The following is a 10263-nucleotide window of genomic DNA, read 5'->3' as shown; positions in this document are numbered from 1 at the left end:
CCTACTGACATTTAACGAGTCAAAGGTGTACTTCCCATGTGTGCAAGCATGATTCAAAGTCATCCAGTGTGTGTGTCTTTGAATGCAGTGGTTGAGAGGCATGAGTTGTGAGGGAAAATAGATCGTACTGATGTAGACCCTACATTCTGAGAAGTGAAAAGTATAAGAGAAAAATGTAACTGGCTATTAGAGTGAATTGTCATTTGTGCCTAATTACCTTGAGGCAGAAGAAATAGTCAGTGTGCATATTATCACTTCTGTTTCACACTTCGTTGATCACCCTCTTACTCGCTGTGCGTGCAGCATGGTCTTGTACTCATTACTAGCATCATTTCGGAAGGGGGAGTTTAATATAGCCACACTGTATATAATATGTGATCTATAAATAATTAATGTATCATATTAATATAGATTCAGCCTACCCATAAATTTGACATTAATAAATTTTCCTACTTGACTAGCAGCCAGAACCAAAAAATGCAGTTAGGAGAACGAGGAAGGAATCTGTAAATACCAATAAGGTCACTTATTTGGGGCTTGTAAATGTTTTTTTGTGTGTGACTTTGTAATTTTAAGTCAAGTTGTCAGCAAGTTAAAGATAATTAGCCGAACTTTAAAAGCGCTGAAGTGCTATAGCAATTTTGAATTTTATTAAAAGTATAATTAGTACATAATAAAACACACAGATGTTTAAGTGTAAGTTTGAGGAATTCAGACAGACTTCATCAATGTAAATTATTTCCATCACCCTGATGTTTCTTTCCAGCCCCTTGATACCCTGCCCCAAAGCAATCATTGTTTAGAAATTGTTATCACAACAGCTTAGTTTGTCTAATTTTAAAGCATCATATACATAGAATCATATAGTATATGCTCTTGACTATGACTTTGCTTAACAATGCCTCTAAGATCATCTGTATCAATATGCAGTCTTTTCTTTAATCACCGAGTGGTATGCCCTTGTATGGAGGTACCATTTGTTTATCCATTCACATGTGGATGGACACTTGGGTTGTTACTGGTTTGGGTCATGAGGAATCAACTACTGTGAACATTCACAGACAAATCATTTTGTGAACATATGTTTTCCTTTCTTTTGAGTAAATGCCAAGAAGTGGAATTGTTGGGACCATCTGGTATGTGTATGTTTAACTTTATGAGGAACTGCCGCATTGTTTTCCAAGGTGGTCACACCATTGCCTGCTGCCACCAGCAGTGTATGAAAGGCGAGATGCTCCACATCCCCACCGGCACTAGAGAATGGCGGTCTTCTTTATTTTAGTCATTGCAGCACCGTGGCCTCTAAGGGAGAATCACAACTACACACTCACAGAAAGGAGAAGGCATGTCAGAGCCCAACTCAGATTGTGGCACTGCCACTTACCAGTTACTTAAGCTCATTAAGTTTTAATTTTCACAGCTGTGAAGTGAGACTAGTAATACCTGTTTTGCAGGTTGTTATTGAAATTAAAAAGATCTTGTGGGAAAATGCATTTGAGCCATATTGAACAAAGGCCCCATTCCTAAGCTTTCTCCTGCATCTTCATTGCACAGATTTCTACTAACAATTATTAAGAAAAATGATTGCAACAGCAGAAGACAGAACTACAGGTGAATAACTAAGGTTGATGTGGGAAGTTAAAGTGGTAAACTGAGAAATTCATAATGAACAGCTCACTCCAACAAGCATATCAGTTCAAGCAGCCTGGACTGGGGTGGACTGGTGTGGAGCGCCTTGGGGAAGCCGAGGGCGCAGCTCCGTTAGTGATAAAATGCTCAAAAAGGAGACCTGACTGTAGGCCAGGGTACAGGCATCATCCTAGCAGGGCCTGACTAGGAGCTTGTCCGGCGCACCACGGAGAGGCAGGGTGCAGGCAGGGTGCTGGGGAGCCAAACGCCCACAGTGCCTGCTTGGATTTGAATGGTAAAACTGAGTCATTTAATGCTTGTGCATTTAATATAGAAGTTTTGTTCACACAAATGTGGGAAGAGCCAGGGAGTTAAAGGCAGTAAGCTGTAGCCAGAAGGGTGGGGAGCAGTCACTGAAGGTCTCAGCCAGAGCCCCAGGGCGGCCACTTCCCAGACCTTGACCAGGTTCTGGGAGAGTTCCCACTGACAAATATGTCCAGCAGCCTGATAGGCTCAAGGGACCAAGAAGCCTCTGGAAACCTGTATCTGCCCACGTGTGTGGCCACCATCTGCCCCAGGAGCACTGGCCCCTCACTGTGACTGCGTCTTTTGAGGAGCTTCAGCACAGAAACGAGGCTCCGGGCGTCTCCTCCACCGCACGAGGCACACATGGGTATTTTAAATGTGCTGTGTTTGCATGTGATCCAGGTGGTGGAGGCGTTTTTTATTAAATGTATTTTGCTAAGCTTTAGAAAGGCTAAGCCGCCGACCAAGGCAGGACTAGTTCTAGACCCACGTCTCTCTGACTCCCCAGCCCTGCTTGTTCACGCCTATGTATTTGTTGTGATTTTCTGCATATATTTAGGCTAATATTAACCTACTGTGAGTAAACAGTAAGTTACTGACCCAATAGTGTGGCATTTTTTCTTCACTATATTTTATCCTTATAAAATTTCTATGAAAAAGTATCTCCTAGAGCATTCATAAGAAATTCTGGGGCTGGAGGACTGTGGGTAAAATTGCAGCATTTCCAGAATCTCTGGCCTGGCCTTAGTGCATCTCTGTTATCAGTAGGTGTTTCCAGTTGGTGAAGAGAAGTAGTCCATTTCCGTATCCACAGGTGGTTATAAGGGTCGGGGGAGCGAGGGTGTATCAGGACCAGAGAGGTTGGGGGGGTCCTTTTGCAGCCGGGTGAGAGAGACATGGGGGCGCAGAAATAGGCGACTGCTTGCAAGCAATGAACAGATCTCTCCCACTTCATTTCTCCCTTTGACTGTTTTGGCTTCAAAGGTCATTTGCCCTGGGCTGGGAGCATATTTTCCCCCCAGAGTTACAAGGACCCAACTGATATTATGTCACTACCTTAGTACCTTTACTGACAAGGCTTCACTTTTAAAGCATTTTTCTCCTCATGTAACTGTTTCATTTGTATATATGTCTTATTAAGTTCATTGAGGTCAAAGATGACGTCCTATAGGGTCTCTGTAGCACATTAGATTTTGAAATGCATGTTGAGCTTGCCTCTTTGCTGAATTTCACACAATTTGTATGTTGAAGCTGTGAAACAAGAAGCTCTTGCATAGATATGTTGTAAGTGTTCTGTTAGAAGTTGTCTGTGAGGTACTAGTTTGTGTCATTGTGTTCTTAAATGATGAACTTATACACAACAAATTTCAATGTGAATAAGTACAAAAATAAGAACAGATTCCTCTCCAATTTTGAATATAGAATTTTGTTCAGCAAATATGGACACCATTACTGTATGGCACAGAGATGGTAGAACTTTTCATATTTGATGTTGAGAATCATTCTTTAGGAAAGTGCAAAGGGAGCCGTCTTGCCAATGGGTTTCAGCCCCGGGCAAGTTTGCTATGGATTCAGTATAACCAAAGAAAATGACAGTAGAACGTTCTTGGGGTGAGAGGGTTATACCCAACTTTATTTGCAGGTGGCAGGTCAGTCACTAGAATCCCGTTCATGCAGAGCGAGTCTGCATGCACGAAGCTGGTCTCTGCCTCTGGGCCCCTCTGCCTGCACAGCCGTCCTCTGGGCCTCTCTGCACGGTCGTCCTGCACAGCCGTCCTCTGGGCCTCTGTCCTCGGCGCTGCCACCACTCCAGCTTCTGCTCTGCTCTCCTGCATTCTTGCAGCTCTGCCACCATGTTGTGGCCAGAGCACTGGGTGGGGCTCTTTTTATAGAGTCAACAGCTATGTATTGCCCACAGGTGTGCAGTGAGCCAGTCAACCAGGGCCAGGGGAGAATCCTGCCCCAGGAACTCTCCTTTTATCCACAGGAGAAGTGAATGAAAGCACCTATTTTAATAAATTGCTTACTCAAGTAAACGTTCTGATTGGAGGTGAATCTTAGGATTCATGATTGGCCCAGAATTTTCTATTTGGAAAGGATACAAGGAGCTGAGTTTTTTTGGAGAGACTGACTAGAGAAAAGAGCATTAGCAAAACCTAAATGGAGTGAGACCAGCAGTGGGTCAGGTCTGGGATGCATAGCAGAACATGGGGTGAGTAGGGTGGCAGGGAGGGCAGCTGGAAGGGCTGCTCTTGGGGAAGGTAAGTATCTTTATGATGAAGCTGTGGAGAAAGTGAAGGCTCAGGATTCTCACCTGGGCCCTGTTGGCTAGCTCACCACACACGTGTGGGCAATACATTGTTATTGACTCTATATAAAGAGCTTTGCCCAGTGCTCTGGGCGACACGGGGGTGCAGCTGCAAGGCTGCAGGAGAGCAGAGACGAAGGAGGATTGCAGACCTGCAGACTTGGGTGCAGATGTAGTTCTAGTGCACCCCATCTGTTGCCGGGAGAACAAATCCGGGTAATAAACCCCTTTACCCCAAGAACTTTCACTCCTCAGTCTCACTGAGTCCACAGTGAACTTGCCTGGGGCTGAAACCCATGGGCAAGACAGAAGGACTCTGTGCATGCTAATTCTTGGAGGTCAAGAGTTACCCCAGAAGATGGGCCAAGAACGAATTGGAAGTTAAGAAACGGGAAACACTTTCTCAGAAACACACATGGGCGTATGCATGTGGACGCACCCTCCCACAATATCAGCGATGCCCCATGGAGCAATCCCTGGTTACCACACATGGAGGTAAGGACTTTTCATAAAATGGCTCTAATCCTCACAGACACCTCCGAGAGACTTCTGTCCTTATCCCAGCTTGTGGATGAAGTGACTGAGAGCCCACGTCCCTCTGACGTCCCCACAGTAGAGCAGAGCTGGGATTTGAACCTGTGCCTCCACACTGGTGTGGCTGTGATGTGTCCACTGGGCTGAGAGCTAGTGCCTTTCCAGCCAGCCTGGGCTGCGAGGGAGGCGGCAGCTCGTGGCGCACACACACCTTCCGCGCAGTCCAGCAGGCACTAGTTGACACAGCTGTGAAGGGGTTTGCAGGTGTAGTTACTCTTTTCTCAGTGCTGAGCTCATCAAAAGTGAGGTTATTCTGGGTGGGCTGGCCTACGCCTGTGGAAGCCCTTTAACAGAGGAGCGAGGCCCTCACTGGAGTCAGAGCCCCCAAGCTCAGCCTGCATTTATGGGGTTCCGGCCTGCTTTGCTGTCTCTCCTTCCCGCCTACCTGCCCGCCTGTGGACTGGAAGCCTCAGCTCATGCTTCTGGGGTACACCTGCCTGTGGCCCCCCCCACTTCCTCACTGCCCATCCTGTCAGCATCCAGCGTCTTAGCCAGTGCCCATACTTTGTAAGTCAGTTGTTTCTGTGTCTGTACTACTGACTTAACTCTCTGGTGTATCCAGTGGGAGTGTTTCTTCAGGTCTTGCTCCAAAATGCTTTTTGCTTTTCATTTTATATGTCACCATAATTTTTACATAGTTACACTAATTAATAAGATAATTTTTCATGTCCAAAGTATGCTCAAGAATGGAAGACTGCTTTATTTCAGCTCATTTATCTTCACTTCTGTGAACTGTTCCATCTTTTCTCTAGGGCTCAGGAAATGGTGCTTGAAAATACTGTATGTTTTAATGGGGCCAAATATTAGAAAAAATCACGGGATTTCTCTTACGATTCAGCACTGAGTTCTATTGACCTGGCTCTAGGTTTGAAAGTTGAAGGTGTGTTATAATCCTAACTCCCACCGACACTTCATATTGGCTGTAATATCACTGTAATACATTTTTCTTAGAAATACTAATGCACAACCAAGAACAAGCCGTAGTAGCTCACGAGCACTGGAGACACATTGAGAATGTGCTGCCCCAGCGATAGTGCCCGCGTCTCTTCTGAAAGGCGACATCTGGATGTAACACAGCTTCCTGAATGGTGCAGATAATTCATAGTCGGGAGCGGAGCTGGGTTCCAGGGATCGGTGAGCAGTGAGATAATTGGTGGCAAATCTGACAGCCTCTTGAAGGAGTGTAAATCTGTTGTCAATATCCTAACAGCGCTGCACTTCCAAGCTTAGTTCCGTAAACATGTACAGTAATTGTAGTCTGGCTGGAGATGCCACTGTATCTAGAGAATATCTAATATGATAATGTTAAAATAATCTGCATTTGAGAGAGTGTTGGGGGAGGCACGCGTCCCAGAACCGTGAGGGTCCCTGCCCGTCCCTGCTGAGTGTGCTGGGCCGCGAGGCTTATCCGTCTGCATTTCTGGCACTTGGCACCCAGGAGGGGAAGGACACTGCCTGCCCCCCAGGGAGTCGGGGGACTGGCTTGTTTGCTGCTTGTTGCTGTCTTTGGTGTCTATTCAGAAAGTGCTGGGCTTTGGGTTTCTTTCCCATAAAGCGGCCGCTCCACGTGCAGGCATTCCTCTAGGACGTGGGGTGTGGGACATGGGGGTACAGTGGACCCAGGGGAACAGGAAGCTCTGGCTACTGCCCCTGCCATGAGCAGTGAAGTCCCTTGTCTCTAACCAGGAGTCTTGTGTATTCTGCCAGTTTTCATGAAATAGTAAAACGTTTGCTTATTGTTTCTAAGCAGTGTCAGTTGCAGATCCTTCAAATTTCTATTAAGTGATTTGCCTTTGTTCAGAGCCACGGTAATGGTGCTTTTCTGTAGCATTCGGCATTTACAGCATCAAGGACCACCACAGCAGGCACGTGGGGAGCACTTCCGTTCCAGGTGTGGCACGTCCGGGCACGGAGCTGAGAGCCACGTGGGAGAGTAAGTGAGGTGCTCCACGGGGCTGTGAACTGGAAAGTTCAGAGAACTCTCATTGGTTAATCTGCTTTTCTAAATGTCTAGAGTTGGCAGCTTAAGACCCGTGTGGGGGCTCTGATGTCACCCCAGTGATTTGCTGGGCCACCTCTGTTAGCATGTGGCTCTGCTTTACTTCATGTCCCCTACTTTCTCCTCCACCCTCTGATGCCTTGTCCTAACTCATTCCTAGCTAATGACTTTGCTGCTTGCTTAGAAAATGAAGAACTCTGGCAGTAATCTCCGTGGACAAGCCCCTGCACATCTGTCCCTGCACACCTGTGCATGCTGTCTGCTCATCCTCCACTGCCAGTGCCTCTCACGCTGCCCTCCCTGGACCGGAGGCTGTACCTTCACTAGGGACCCATTGGACATGCAGGATCGCGGGCCCCAGCCCAGAATGAAAACAAATTGGGAACTGTAGAGGTGGGGTGGCGTCTGGGTCTCCATGGCCTTCTAGGTGGTTCTGCCAGGGGTTGGCTGGGTAGGGGGGTGAGAGGGCAGCTTGCTTTTTCTTTCCTATGAGGACACTGAGCCAACCACGGGAGTCCCAACCTCACGCCCTTATCTAAACCTAATGAGTTCTGAGAGGTCCTACCTCAGTGGGGGCTAGAGCTTCACGTACGTATTCTGGGAGGGACAAGCATTCAGCCCATGACAACTGCTCTTGGTGAGATACTCATCTCGGTGCTATGGGTGGATGTGATCGGTGGGGGGGATATAGCAGCTCTCTCAGTAGGCATAAGGTAACCACATGCAAAGGTGACGAGTAAATTAACTACCCAAGAAGTCCATGATATCAGAATTCAGAGAAAAGACCCTCCGGCTCCTCTGAAAAGGCTTCTGAGAAGAGGGAGGTTTGGCCCTGGCCTTGGAGAACAGGCCCCCACAGAAGACGAGGAGGGTTGGGCAGGGGCAAGAATGGTCTGTGTCTTGGAAAAGTGATATGTCCTTTGTTAGGACAAATTCTGGGAAATAATACTGGGAGATTAATGATAACTTTAATGTATCGTGACATAAATGGAGACAGATAATTTTAATAAGCATGCTGCTGTTAGATTTACCAGGTAGGAGTGCGGCTGAGTGTGAATTTCTAGCCATCTCATCTTGTTAATAAGTAGAGAATTATTTGGCTGGTGAACTCGGGGGTGTGGAGCCCCCTGAGGGCAGGGCCCTGCTTTCTGTGTGGCAGTTCATTTGCTGGGGCACCTGGGCTTTGCCCCCCTTTGCTGTGTGGACCCAAGTTGAGTGCATCAAGCCTCAGGACCTGGCATACACACAATGGCTTGGTAGTGTAACTAATTCCTTACAGTTTTTGTTTTGCTATTATTATAATTATTTGTTTTATGGGCAAAGCCAGCTGGTAGTGTGGCCATAGTTAGTCCAGAAGTATAGTTGTTTGTCAATGAAAGAAGAGTAGCCGTGGAGAAACAGGAAAGGGTTAACCAGAAGTTCTGCCTGGAACATTTCCCATATGAGGAAAGGAACAAAGTCCAACCTTACAGATTCAGGGGCCGGTGGCTTGGTTGGGAAGAGGGAGATGGATGGGATCCACACAGATCGAAAAGTACAGGGTCCCCTTACCTTGGGAAGGAGGGCAGAAGGGAGAGCTCAGTGCCAGACAGCACAGCAAGTCCACAAACCTCAGGGGCTCCATTTATTAGGGGTTCCCCGTAGACTCTCATTAGATGCCCAGTGAACCCGAGCAAGGAGCATGAGGGGGAAGGAGACAAAAAAGGCCGAGCAGAGGTGTGGAGCCAGCACCTCCTTCCCCATGGGGTCGCTTCCTCCACGGCCTACTGCCCCCAGCCCTGTAGAGCCCGTGACCAGGAATGGGCTTCTCTTGGCCTGTTGGAATAGGAGCTTCCAGCGGGGTAGCTGGAAAGGCCTCCTCAAGTCATCTGCCTGACTTTTTTATTCCACAGATGCAGAGATGTGTGCCAACCTCTTTGTCACTCTTAGGAGGTGACAAATGTGGGGACAGCACAGGCCTCCGTATGGTTGGGGCATCTCTCCAGTCTAGACCCTTCTGGTTTCTGAGCCCGGCTTCTAGACTCCTGCAAACTGGCTTCTTTATGGGTTTGGGGATGCGACCGGTCCAGCACAGGCTTCCAAGGAATAAGACGATGCCTAGCTTTTCTGGTCTAGTGGGGATCTTTGCCGTAGCCAAGGCCACCTGGATATCCCCCCCGATTTCAGAGTTTCATTGAAAATTTAGACTTTATTTATGCTTTGTTAGTCCTACACACAGACTTTTTTTTTTTTTCACGCAGACTTTTGTGGCTAAATAATTATTTTCATTATGGCCATTTCAGATGTGGATTGTAGAATATGAGACAGCAGGGACTGACATGATTGTAGAAGATAAGCATAGTGCTTAACTTTAGGGCCACAAAGTGGGTGGATGATAATTCCTTAGATTCAATCTGTAGAACTATGGATGATTTACTAAGAAATCTGCAATAACACAATTTATACATGATGACAAAGGAGCAGGAGAACCTCAAGGAGTAAATATTTTATGTAATGAATTAACCATACAAGGCTCACTTCTGAATGTCGGTTAGAATCCCAAGGTTGAATTCCTGTGTGTTGTGAAGTCAGTTTATGCGAAGCAATCAAGTAGGTACTGAGGAATGATGTAGGGTTTGTGTTTTCAGTCACTGTGGTCTTTTCCTACAAAACGTGGGCTCACTAGTAACAGTGTGGGGGGCAGAATAACGTCCCCTCAAAATATCCGTGTCCCAATCCTGGGAACCTGTGAATGTGCTACTTTGCAGAGCCGAAGGGATTTTACTGGGGAGCTTATCATGGATTACCTGGCTGGGACCAATATAATCACAAGGCTTCTTAAAAGTGGGGAAGGAGGCAGAAGGGGAAGCTAGGCTGCTGCTAGGCATGGAGGTCTCCACCTGCTGTCGCTGGCTTCGCCATTGTGGGAAGGAGCGCGGAGCCGAGGAACGTGGGCAGCTCTGGAAGCTGGAGAAGGCATGGATGCAGATTCTCCCCCAGAGAATCCAGAAAGGAATGGAGGTTTGTAGACCCTTGGATTTCTCGCCTGTGAGTCCCATACCACTAGTTAGACCACTACATCTGTGCTGGTTTCCTGCAACAGCAGGGATGCCGTTGCCATTGCTCGCTGCAGTATCTCTAGGGCCTGGCACGTGTTTGTTGAATGAATGAGTGAAAACTTCTCATTACTCTGATTTACATCAGCTGGGACACAGCTGACATACATGTCTGCACATCTGTCTGTCACTGATGCTCAAAATCTCAACCTTGAAGTACTGCAAACTCCAGAAATTCCTCTTCAAGCAGTCTTAGCACCATCTACACTGCGAATTTAGAGGGAGGGAGGCTGCCTTCACTTGTCCAGGGGGTGGTGTTGGGCCAGATAGTTCACCCCGTCTGAACTGGTAGCCCTTATTCCTGTTGCTCTCTGTCCCTCTTCCATTTTCGT

Source organism: Manis javanica, chromosome 9, assembly GCF_040802235.1.
Source record: "Manis javanica isolate MJ-LG chromosome 9, MJ_LKY, whole genome shotgun sequence".
In the NCBI taxonomy this organism is placed as follows: Eukaryota; Metazoa; Chordata; class Mammalia; order Pholidota; family Manidae; genus Manis; species Manis javanica.
Note: the sequence above shows the minus strand (reverse complement) of the source record.